Genomic DNA, 13,036 nt, shown 5'->3' with positions numbered 1-13,036 from the left:
ATCGCCATCGACCGGTGATTTATTTCTAAAGGTGTCTGCGCGTTAAAAAAAAAAGAGAGCAATTTGGGTCGTGCAGCGTCCTCCGTTTGGGAGCGGGGAGCATGATCACTCGCCATGATTCTTGATGCCGTTGATGATGTTGGGCTGGGAAAGAGGGAAAAGTTTTTTTGGCTGATGATGAAGTGTGCAGGGAGAAGGGGGAGGATTCAGCGGGAATGTTGCTGTTTGCTACTGGCCGCCGAGCGTGTGAGTGAGCTTGGAGGAGGACCGCTGGAGCCAGCCTCTCTGTGCTTGAGTTTGCTGCTGGGAGAGAGGAAGAGGCGAGGTTTCGCGCTGGCTGGGGTGGATTTTTGTTACCCCTCCCCCCCGTGCGATCAGCAGTGGAGAGAATCAGGAAGTCACAGCCGCCAAATGAGACTCTCACTCGCAGACAGACATGTTTGATCGGTATGACACGATGACGGAGTGAAAGGAGAAGGGGGGGGGAGAAGACGGGCCTAGTTTTGCCATGAAAGATCCCTGTTGGCGCAGCTGGCGTCCAACGCACCTTGTGGCTGCCTAGATCTTCCTTTGCGGGTGTCCCTTCGAAGGTAAAAAGTCTCTCCGGCGCTTGCTTTGGGAAACGGGGAGGAGGAGACGGGGCTCACCTTTGCAAAACGGGCTTGGGGGTTGCTCACCGACGGGGGTCGAAAACTTTCAAATATGGCTCTCTCCGAAATGCGTTTGCCCGTTGCTGGTTTCTTGTCGGGAGTCTGCCAGTCGAAGCACCAGGGCGTGTTGCAGGCGGAAAGTTGAGGCCTATGTGGTCTGCAGAACTCGCCTGCGAGTTTCGCCTGCGTTTTAAAAGCGATCGTTTACAATCCCCAACGGGGAGGGAAGTCGACTGGAGGAAATGTGTATCGTGTAAAGATTATACAGCCGCGAGGCGAATCTGGATTCTCGTGGTGCTCCTCACTTTTTCCAGATTGAATCGGGCAATTTGCAAGGCCGCCTGGGAGAGTTTCTGAGCCCTCCATTTGTTTCAGACATAATTATGAACGCGTGAAGTTCTGAAGTGTTCCATCTACATCACATTACCAGCTATTTACAACAAGACAAGAGGGTTTGATTAACTACTTTTTACTACAGTGTTTTTAAGCCAATGAGACAGACTAACTGCTTTGGGGGCTTACATCTTGATGTGATTGTGTCTATTGTGTTTTACACCAGTTTAATTGAACTAAAAATCAGTTTGGGAAATTGAGAAGTTTGTAGAATTTAATTTGCATGAATAATTTTAGCCAGAGAGCTTTACTGAATATTTCAGGGAACTAAGTATTGTGTTGTTGTTGTTTTTGAGGGGCAGGGGAGACCAACACCAGAGCTGTGTCTTTTACTTGGTATTTGACATTTGCACCATTGTTCTCCAATCTTCATTTTTTTTCTGTGTGCTTTAGTTCCTTTACTTCAGCTTCCTTTAGTTCCAGTTAGTAACTCCTGAGGTCTGGAGGATGCATGTAAAGCCAGTCTTCCAATTCCTTTAGTACTATAACAGCTACATGTTAGTAGGTGGGGCAGCTTGTGCTGTGTGAGTTACTGTATTGTTATGCAAATTTAGGCACACTTTCTCTTTGTGAACATAATTGCCCTATTATTCTCATTGTTGTATTTTTTTATTTCTGCCTCTAGAGAGTCCCTTTGTTACAGGGGGGGGGGGATGACCACGACAGAATTTTTATGTCCATCTGTAATTCATCAGGCATATCAGACAAAAACATCCTATTGGTTATGAGCATTTTAAAGCAAATTCAAAGTGAAGTGTATCATGTAACAAATGTGAGCTTGACTGAGGTGAAGGTAGTGCTTCATTAAATAAGTATTTCTCCTGAGTTATGCCTGTGCTTCTGGACTATCTAGGCTGGAGGAGTTCATAGAAAGGATGCAGCACCGGAGTGTGTTCAAAGCAGTCTTAGATCTTTTATTTTGTCCACTTCTGAAGTGGTCCATGAGCATTCCTTATCAAGTTTGAAAAGTACTTTGACCAACACCTGAGACTTGAGACTGACAAGAAAAAGTCCTCTAGATACCATTTTTATATTAATGTTGGAACCCTATGTAATATATTCTTTTTAGAAGTATAACTAAAATTAATATCTGTCCCCCCACGTGTGCACTTTTTTTTACTTTGAAGTTAAGCTCAGAAGGTGCCTTTTTTAGTTTGTGTTTTTTAGTTCTTTCAAACTAATGAGCTCCTAATTCTTTCTGCTGTCACCCAAATGATCTATGCATGGAGACTTTACACTTGAGAGCAATTGGAAACACTTACATGAACCCATAAAATATTTCTGTGATGTTCCTGTGTTCCCTGATATTTTTGAAGATAATTGTGTACAAAGTAGGATGCTTTTTTCTCTTGCTTACTCAGAGTTCACATCAGCTGAATTTCTTCAGTGTAATTATTCCATTAATTTTCAAAGTTATACCTGAAGAAATCCTTGGTTAGGGGAACAGTTAAAGATTTCACATGAGTGCCCCCACCCAAATGATGAAAGAACAAGCCCTCGCTTTAAAATTGTAGTTTTTGGACATAGTAAGATAAATAAATATGTGGGCTATTGGATTATATTTCTTAGTTTGGATGTTTATGTACAGTTCTAAATATCTCTGGTCTGTAAAGAGATTTGTACTTTTCCCCCTCATGGGTGGAAAGAACCTGCAAAAGTCGAAGATAGTATACACTTTGTGGAAAGTGTGCCTGCTGAAGTTGCATGCCCCTTCTCACCTTAAAAACCTCATTGGATATACTCTCCAAGTTCTTGGGTACACAAATGCGCATACCAATAGGCTGTCTCTTCTGTGCTATCCCCCACCAGTACTACCTCTGTTGTGCCCTTCCTGTCAATTCACCCACTGGCTCTTACAGTCACTCTCTATTACAGTCATGTCCATGTCGAAGCATGCATGCTTACAACTGGCAGGGACATATGATTCCACTGCTCCTTTTTAGCAATCCCTGGTAGGTAGTAAGTGACCCATGATTTTTGCATACTCAAGCCTTGACTTGTTTATAAGTATATTGCCATTAACGCATGCAAAATTCTGTCTCCCTTAGTGGTCCCCTAGGAGTTCTGCCCCCTATTTTCCAAACACTGATTACACTCACAAACAATGATTATTTTTATCTCTTCTGTGAGTTACATTGGTATTACATGGACTGTAAATAAAGAGTGGTTATTGAGTCAGTTTTCTTATAATGTGTAACATATTCCTTGACGAGCCTTGAAAAAAAGTAGAAAGCATTTACCAGCTTTTTCTTTCTAGATAAATCATTGGGTGTGGCTAGCTTGGAAGGATTTGTTGCTTGCCCCCAAATGCGTGGCTAATCACCAAGCTGCTGAGATGCATTTTGCAGCACTAAGGTTGCACAGCTGAAGAATCCCTTCCCTGTGGTTGGGTCTCTGTAGCTGAGGGATTATTTGGAGATTCTTTCAGTATGGATTCCTTAATTTACTAGTGATTCTATCAAATCAAACTGATGTCCAAATGTTTTGAATCTAGCCATAAAGGGCTGCAGATTCAAAAGTATACTTATTTATTATACTTATCCCTTTATCATCTACATACAAGCTGGTTGGATCTACCCCAATATCTCTGGTGCTTCAGCAGCAGCACTGATTATCTGTTTGTTTCAAAGTGCTGTTAGACTGCATCTTTTGATAAACTCCCATACATCATTGGTTCTTGTAGGTTATCCGGGCTGTGTGACCGTGGTCTTGGTATTTTCTTTCCTGACGTTTTGCCAGCAGCTGTGGCAGGCATCTTCAGATGAGACGCTGTCCTTCAGTGTTACTCCTCTGAAGATGCCTGCCACAGCTGCTGGCGAAACGTCACAAAAGAAAATACCAAGACCACGGTCACACAGCCCAGATAACCTACAAGAACCAATGAACTCTGACCATGAAAGCCTTCGACAATATCCCATACATCAGTTGTGCTCTTCAGGTGACCACCTTACAGTGCTCTCCCTTCGGTTAGTTGGTTCTGCAACGGCCAGAACTAGGGCACTCTCTGTTGTACAGCCAGTACTTTGGAATGTCTTTTTGCAATGGATAAGGATGGCACCTTTGCTGTCTGCTTTTCAGAAAGTGTGCAGGAGCATTTTATTTGAGAGCTTTTGAGAGTAACTGAGAAGGTAGTATTTGGAAGGCTTGGCCATACTATTCTTTTTTGTTTTAATTCTATCTTGTTTAATTTTTTTATTGCAACATTTTGTTGCCTGCTTGAGCCACCTTGAGTCTTGGGAGATATGACATTATGTTTTCACCTGGAGATCTTTTTTTTTCCTTAATTTGGTTGCTTCAGTAGTAAGGTTTTAAGTTTGAACAGGCTTTCCTCACCCATTTCCCCCCAAGCCCAACTGTACTACATAATGAGTGTTTTTGTTGAAGTAATCAGAATTAAAAGCTCAATCCTGTATTCCATTATCTGGTGACAGCAAAGATCAGGTTTTAAGGTAAAGGCCTTCCTCCAGAAGCATGATCGGATCACAGTAATTCAGGTTAGATTACAGTAATACAGTCTGTGTGAGTCCGTCCCTGAAGAGGGTTCAGAAAATTCAGTGAGTACAAAATGAAGCATCTAGTTTGATAGTTGGTATGGACTTACAAGTATTAAAAGCCAGTGCTTAAATATCTTCACTGGATACATGCGTCATTGATGTCCTTATTCAAGGTGGTAGTTTTGATTTATTAAAACCCAGGGTAGTTGGGACCATGGTGATTGACCATTGCTGCCAATATAGTTCTGCCTGGTTACTTAATTTGGTCCCTGTTAATGTTCCCCTGACTTCAGATGTGAAGTTAGTGGTCACAGAGGAGGGGTCCTTTTTGGGGGGCCCTTCTATCTTTGAAATGTCCTCTACCACCCAACATTTGGCGCCATCCTTGAATATTTTGGGATGATAAGTTAAGACTTTTTCCTATTTCAATTGATGTTTAGTTCATTTAATTATTATTCCCCTGAATTGGCTGTTCTTTTTCTGCCTCCTTATGCTTTTAAAGTTTTGATGTGCTGCTGCTGTTTTTACTTGCTTGGGTATTTTGCTGGCTTTATGCTTACTGCTGGTTGTTTAACTATGAGGGTTGTTTTGTAATTATGGATTGTTATATTGTAAACTGCCTAGAACACATCATCGTGGGAAGGCAATATAAAATATTTGAAATAAACAAAGGTACCTAGTGGTGCATGCCAGTATTGCTTCCTGTTTTTGGGCAGCAGGTGACATCATCCCAAAGCAAAATAGCTTAAACTGTACTAAAATGTTTATAGTTATACGCACAAATAGTTTTTGAAGGAAGGGGAGTTGTTCTAGCACTGAGTCCTTTCACATTGCTATTTATTTACTTAATTTATACCCTGTCTTTTCTCTCTGTTGGGGACTGAAAGCGGTTGATGTTGTTCTCCTCTTCTCCATTTTTGCCCAGCAGTCCTGTGAGGTAGGTTTGGCTAAGGGTATGTGACTGGCCCAAGGGCACCCAATGAGCTTCCATGGAATGGTGGAAGTTCGAACCTGGGTCTCCCAGATCCTAGTCTCAGACTGTAACCACTATACCAATGTAACAGTAGATATTAGTAAGTAAATGCTGGCTTAAGCTCAAAACAACAGTGGACCAATTTCAAAGAGGCCAGGTGGCAACTCTCCATACCTCTCTCACCATTGTGTAGTGGTTAAGAGCAGTGGTTTGGAGCGGTGGGCTCTAATCTGGAGAACTGGGTTTGATTCCCCACTCCTCCACATGAGTGGTGGACACTAATCTGGTGAATCAGGTTGGTTTCCCCACTCCTACACCTGAAGCCAGCTGGGTGACCTTGGGCTAGTCACAACTCTCTTAGAGCTCTCTCAGCCCCACCTACCTCACAGGGTGTCTGTTGTGGGGAAGGAAAGGTGATTGTAGGCTGGTTTGATTTTTCCTTAAATGGTAGGGAAAGTTGGCATATAAAAACCAATTTTTCTCCATTACTGTTCATTATTTCAAAATGGTGCCATTTGTCTGCTTTCTGATAATGTCTGAGCCATGTTTATGGCAGTGATTCAGTTTGGATTTACTGTAACGCTGGCAAGAATGGTTCTACTACTACATGTCACTGGAGTATATCCACCTCCCCCCAAAGATCTGCACTATTGGGTTCCTTTTGGATGTTTGACAGCTGTTGAATTCTGAACTGCATTTTAGTTTATTGTTTCTTCGGCACATGTTTGGCCTTTTCTTCATATAAATTTTGCATCAGTCTTATATAATAACTTGGCAATGAAGGTTTCTACACCATCTGAGAGTATCTCATGGACTCAGTGTTGTTGATTGCAGCCCTTGTTACAGTGTGTACTTAATGGTATGGAATGCATAAATTAATAATGGAAAACAATTTCAGTTTTGAAATTATGCATGACATGTTTCCTCAACCTAAAACACTGTGAATTTGATACAAATTTGTTCTATATTTCCAATGGCTCTGCTAGCATGGGGAGCTCTTAAAACACTTATCCTTACAGGGTAAGAATTTTAAATTGCTTACAGAGTACAACTCTGAACTGAAATGAAATATAATCTATAGTAGTCTAAAAGATGGTGCAGAGGTAGGAGCAGGTCGCTGCTGCTCCTCCTTTTAGTTGATTTTATGCCCAATATTAGATAGAGTTTGGACTGGTTACCAATTATTTAGGAAAGTGTTCGGGAAAAGCTAGTCAACATCGGGAAACCTTGAATTAACTTCGGGGGTAGAGAGGAGCCTACCAGCAGCTCCGGAGTTTGCCCTCTGTCAGCGTCTTCGTTGTTATTGGCTTCCACTGCTTTCTCCGCCTCTGTGGTGCCCTGCCGTTTTCCTTTGTGAGTCAGGCAGCCGACTATATTCCAACGGAGGGGTTTTTGATGGCTATAAGAGCTGAGACAAGTACCATTGACTGGGTGAGAGCTGGGACCTGGCACCTGTAGAGCCATCCTCAGCTGAAGAGCTCTATTTGCTGGCTGCTGTTTGGGCTTGCATGGTGGTTAAATGGTTGAGTGAGGTCAGGGCTGTGCTGGGCCTGCTACCGCTGGAGTAGTCCGGTGGGGGAAGGGCTCGGCCTGGTTGTCTCGCCCTGGGATAGCCGCCTGTGTGGCTGGATCTCACTGGCAAAAGTATTGTTTGTTACCAGCCCTGTCATGTTGCTGATGTTGGCTGGTCGGAGTTGCCGGGGGCCGTCGGAGAGGCTTCAGGTGTTTTTGGAGGACTCCAGACAGCCCTGGAAACAACACGACGATGATGAGGTTGCCTAATTTGATCTAAATGGCATCATAATATTGTTTGCTGCAGCGTTCGGCCTCCTCATATCCAAGGGAACACTGAGGAGCCACTAGTAGGGATCTTGTTGGGCTGCCTCTTGAATATTTGGGTAATGGTCTTGCTGGAGTCTACTTTTACCACCTGGTCCCTATGAAATTGAGATCTTTGAAGACACCGCAGGGGTGCTGGACTCTGGTGGAGGGTTACGCTGTTGGAGGAGCTGTCTGGGATATGTGAGGTGGTTTACACCTGTTTAGACTGTTTAAGATCTTGTGGTCCTGGGGGATGTTGGTGGAGAGGGGATGTGAAGTGCTTTTGTATTGGAATTCCCTGAGATTCTTCTATGGTGTATGGAGATTCTCAATTACTTTTCTTTCTGTTTTGTGAGTTTGTTGCCCATCCCTGTTCAATTTATTAAGCTATAGCTTAATTAAGACAAAATTTATTCTACAGTTGTTATGGGTGGTGGGTTGGTTAATAATAATGTGTTTGAGGATATAGAGTGGGCTGGCTTATTCTGATTTTGTTTACTGCTATTGTATTGTGATTTTATTATTGTTGGGCTTAGGTATAGTGCTGCTAGGATAAGCACGATTATATTATGTCATCGGAGTTAAGGGAGGTCAGCCATGGGCTGGGGATCCCAACTGTCAGGGGGCACGGGAGGTGTGGTGGGAGCAGATCATATAAAGGAAGGTATCAGAGATATGGATATGCTCAGACGCTTTCCAATCTGCATCCCATCCTGAGAGACTATGGTAGGGGGTCCAGGAATTACCAGTCTCTGACACTGCTGTTGTGCAATGCCAGGTCCATTAATAATAAGACTGCCACCCTGCATGACTATTTTGTTGCGTAGGGTATGGACCTGGCTTGCATGACCGAGACCTGGGTGTGAGAGGGCGAGGTTGTCACCCTCGAAGAACTAACTCTCTAAGGTTATTCAGTCTCCACCAGTCTCGGAAGACAGGCCGGGGAGATGGCTTTGGTCGTCCGGGAGGCTTTCTCCTGTAGGACCCTTCCTGACCCAGAGATTCCTGGCATTGAGTATGTTGGCTTCGTGTGGAACACTGAGGATAACTTGGCTATCTGGCTGGTGTACTGGCTGTTTAACGCACTGGCGGATACCCTGTTAAGCTTGCTAGAGGCGGCAGAAGGCTGAGCCTTGGAGTTCCCCAGACTTATAGTCTTGGGAGACTTCAACATTCATGCTGATGCTGCTCCTTTTTTGCATGTCTTGGACTTGGTGTCATCCATGGCAGTACTGGGGTTCTCCCAATTTGTTTTGGGTCCTGCACACCAAGCAAGCCACACTCTGGTTACAGTCTTTTGGGTTGGGATAGGTTTGGATCTGATGCCCTGTGAGGAGGTTCCATGGTCAGATCACTTTGTCCTGAAGGCTCTGATAGACCTTCCATCCCCACCGTTTGGGCAGTGGGCTGATTTATGCTCACCCGTAGAGACTCATGGATATGCTTGGATTCTAGAGTGTTCTGCGGGATCCTGTCCCCCCTGGCAACTCCCTCGATGTGCTAGTGGAGTACTTGCATAATCGGCTCTCCACAGCTATTGATGAAATTACACCCTGATGTCCATTTTGTCCCCACCAAAAGTGGCCCCCTGGTACACTGAGGGGCTCTGTAGTATGAAGAGGGAGTGTAGATGGCTAGAGCAAGTTTGGCGGCGAACTCACAACGAAGCTACAAGAGCATCTTATAGGACATTTATGAAAGCCTGTGAGATAGTGTTGAAAGCTGCTAAGAAGGAGTATTATGCAGCCTCAGTTGTGTTCGCAAGCTCTCGTCTGGCACAATTGCTTAGGGTAATTCGGTCTCTCATGTCTTTAGGCGAACAACCAAATATAGTTAATTTGACCCATAGCTGTGAGGCATTTGTGAGTTTTTTTTGCGGATAAAGTCTTGTTGCTCCTCCATGATCTTCCTGTCAACCTTGACACAGTAAGGGAACTAGAGGCCCCTTGCCCAGCTTCTGGTTCATGTTTAGACCACTTCAGGCAGCTTTTGGTGTCTGATGTGGACAGGCTTAAAGAAAACCACTCTTAAAGAAAAATAAACCCCTTCATGGCCAGCATGGTGTAGCGGTTAAGAGTGGTGGTTTGGAATGGCGGACTCTAATCTGGAGAACCGGGTTGGTTTCCCCACTCCTCCATGTGAGCGGCGGAGGCTAATCTGGTTAACCAGGTTGGTTTCCCCTCTCCTCCACATGAAGCCAGCTGGGTGACCTTGGGCTAGTCACAGCTCTCTTAGAGCTCTCTCAGCCCCACCTACCTCACAGGGTGTCTGTTGTGGGGAGGGAAAGGGACCACTCTTAAAGAAAACAACTTCAGATCCGAGGGATCTGTCCAACTACCACCTGGTACCGAATCTTTCGTACCTGGGTGAGGTAGTTGAGAGAGCAGACGCTGAGCAGCTGCAGGAGTTTCTGGATGATACATCGGCGCTAGACCCATTCCAGTCGGGCTTCTGCCCTGGCCATGGGACAGAGACTGCTCTGGTCACCCTTACAGACGATCTCTGTCGACAACTGGATCAAGACGGGTTGAGGCTGCTGATACTTTTAGATCTTTCAGCAGTCTTTGACACTGTTGCTAATGAACCTTTTGACCACCGTCTTGCTGATGCTGGGATTCGGGGCACAGTCTGACAATGGCTGCATTCCTTCTTTCAGGATTGGGGACAGAGGGTGGTGCTCGGGGAGGAGGTTTTGCAGCAGCACCCTCTGGTGTGCGGGGTGCCACAGGATGTGATCCTCTCCCTGATGTTATTTAACATCTACATGCGTCCCGTTGCCCAGATTGTCTGGAGTTTCAGGCTGGGTTGTCATCAATATGCGGATGACATTCAACTTTCATCCAGACTCGGCACCAGACACACTGGCCAGGTGCTTAGACGCCTGGGTGATTGGGTGGTTGAGGAAGAGCCACCTGAAGCTGAATCCAGCAAAGACTGTGGCTCGGTTGGGGTGGTTTGGGGATGGGGTGCCAGCTCCCAACTCTTGACAGTGTGCAATTAACACCTATCGTCAAGAGTCTGGGTGTCATCCTTGATGCCTCCTGAGGCCCAGGTCACAGCCATGGTCAGGACAGCATTTTTTCATCTATGAAAAAATCTCTCCCGCCCAGATCTAGCCATGGTTAACCATGTGACGGTCTAGTGGAATGCTCTGCTTAGTAACATCAGGACCCTGTGGGACCTGAAAGAGTTCTGCAGAGCCTGTAAGACAGAGTTATTCCACCAGGCCTGTGACTGAGGACAGCTGCAGGTGGTTTCAATGCTGGCTTCCCTACTCCGCCTCCTTTTCTTTACTATACAACTGATGTTATTGGGGGGGCGGGATATCCGACCGGTTGCTTTGTTTGGCATTTCTTGCTGCTGCAGGCACTTCCATATGGCGACCATATTTTAAATAATTTAGGAATGGTATTTATAGTTTTAAAATTTTTTAAATATTTTTATTGTTATATTTGTGTTTTAATGTTGTCACCCACCCTGAACCCAGCCTTGGCTGGGAAGGGCGGGTTAGAAATGTGAAAAATAAAATAAATACAAATATTACTGATTAATGTTTATTTATGAATTACAGACTCCATTTATATGGATACCTTGCAGTAGTAATGGCTAGTAGCACATTAGAAACCCACTATTCTAGGCTTGTGCATATTACTATGGGCAACTTGTATCTCCTATCTTAGGATCACCTTTAGTTTTATTACTATTGTTCTGGCCATGGAATTTGCTTCTTCTAGGTTAGTTTGATAGGAATTACAAGTTGGACCATCATTTTATTCTTTAGAGGCACTGTCTTGCATTAGATCTCTTCCATGGATCATTTCTCACTTAATGTGCTCTGCTGTATAGTATTTGCACTGACTAGTGAGGATGAGCTGCTACACTGCTTAAAACTGGTGCAGGAAAATATCCCTGTTCTAAAATTTACTTGGATGGAAACCTCATAAATTAACTAATGCTCCTTCCATTTTCTATCTGCCTTTTCTTTTTGTCATTGTTCCCAATGTGTAGCATTTTTGCTGGATGAACCTTTATAGTTTCCACCTGGAGGATAAATCGAAAATGTGCATTTACAAGTGGGGGCAATTTATTACATGGGTGCAACTGGTGTGTGTGTGTGTGTATGTGTACTTGTGTTTGCTTAAAAGGGCATCTGGGAACATAATGGAAATCAACTAAACCTGAGAGGATGGGCCGCTTTCCCTAGAATAAGCCAGTAGATGCAGTTACAGAGTGTGCTTAGAGTGAGAAAGCTGCAAGGAGACAAAAAAGTGGTGGCAACAAAAGTGTTGGTGGCACTGCTAGTTGGCACTGTGTAAAACTGATTTAACCTGTAGCGCAAACTTGACACATGAAGAAACTAGAATTCAAAATCAGAGCTATGTTTTTCTGTTCACCAGTCCGATATGTATAGCACTAAATTATCTCTGGACCTAATGTTGCACTTGGGACAACATTTGTCTGCTTTGTGCAATATTGGCAGATATTTGACAAATGGTGGCAAACCAGTGCCCTGAATTCTGTTGCTTATACTTTTCTGTCAGGATGAACGCAGCTGTTCTGCTGTACATAGGGATGCTGTTTTCATGGCAGCCAAAACTTTCTCCTTTCCAAGACATCATGTGTGTGTAGTCACCTCTGAATGTGGAGAGTTGTCACAGACAATGATTTGCACAGACTCCGCAGATGGAAAATACAAATTTTTGAACTCTTGTCTTCATTACAAATACTTCTACTTGTTATGTGGAAATGCTGATTGTGATAGAGGTGACATTACAAAAAGAAATAACTATATGTATATAGAAAAAATAGTGTTTCTAGTAGACTGGTTTAGTTCAAGGTAATGAACACAGCTCTGAGCCTAAGGATGGCATGTGAAGATGCTATTTATGGTTGTTGTTGTTTTTTGCATTGACTACATAGTCGCTTCTGCTTAAATTTAGCCCTGTATATTGGAACAGTGCTACATTTCACTTTGATTTTTCCCAGTCCTGGGAATCTTCACTATAAACTGCACTCTTTGTGGTGATGTTTTCTGACAGTGTGCTTGTCTCTTGTAAAACCTCACCGTCCTTTATAGAAATGTCTTTGCTGCATCCTCTCCATGGTTTCTTTGTAAGCACCTTGTAAGTGACCCAGCAGAAGTAGTTGAGTACATTTAATACTTCCTTTCGTGACGCTGCTGTGGGAGTGTGGGGACTAATTAGCCCCTGTGGTGTTCTGTAGTTATTGTTTATTTTAAAGAGGACAGTGTCAGAAGTATTTACATGCCTTGCAACAAACAGGCACCCAAGGTAGTTTATTTTAAGTAACTTTAATAGCACTTGCTCTAATTCATTGGCTGGCTTAACCAGAGGAAGAGAATAGATATCAAAATGCAAGAATATGATGTTTACAAAGAAATGTATTAGAATAATTGAGTATTGGTGAGCATTCAGTTTCAGGCTCTAATATGATGTAAACTGAGGACAATCTAAGGAATCTGGGTTTTTCTCCCATAGGATGAAATTCATAATGTGTGGGTACAGTAGGTTCATAAGTCTTTTAATGAGCTCTGACTTGATTGTTTGACACACTCAGGCTATGTGCCAGAAGCCAGAACCAGTCACAGGTATATTTCTATGGTGCACAGATTGGGGAAAAAACCAAACATATGAACTTCAAACACTACTGTTTTGTGCTTCAAATTCAATCAGCCACCCTTCATC

General features: G+C 43.7%; 1 protein-coding gene across 1 annotated transcript in view; it reads left to right on the top strand.

Moving 5' to 3' along the window:
• The first annotated feature begins 571 nt into the window (after nucleotides 1-571).
• The window catches only part of SMARCA2 (SWI/SNF related, matrix associated, actin dependent regulator of chromatin, subfamily a, member 2), a 171,478-nt gene continuing 159,013 nt past the window's right edge, over nucleotides 572-13,036 (top strand). The window contains exon 1 of the mRNA XM_056848132.1: nucleotides 572-590. The gene's annotated coding sequence lies outside the window, so the exon portion shown is untranslated. The remainder of the gene's footprint in view (nucleotides 591-13,036) is intronic.

This window comes from Euleptes europaea, chromosome 4, assembly GCF_029931775.1.
Source record: "Euleptes europaea isolate rEulEur1 chromosome 4, rEulEur1.hap1, whole genome shotgun sequence".
NCBI lineage: Eukaryota > Metazoa > Chordata > Lepidosauria > Squamata > Sphaerodactylidae > Euleptes > Euleptes europaea.
The sequence above is the reverse complement of the archived record's forward strand: the minus strand, read 5'-3'. Positions and strand labels throughout refer to the sequence as shown.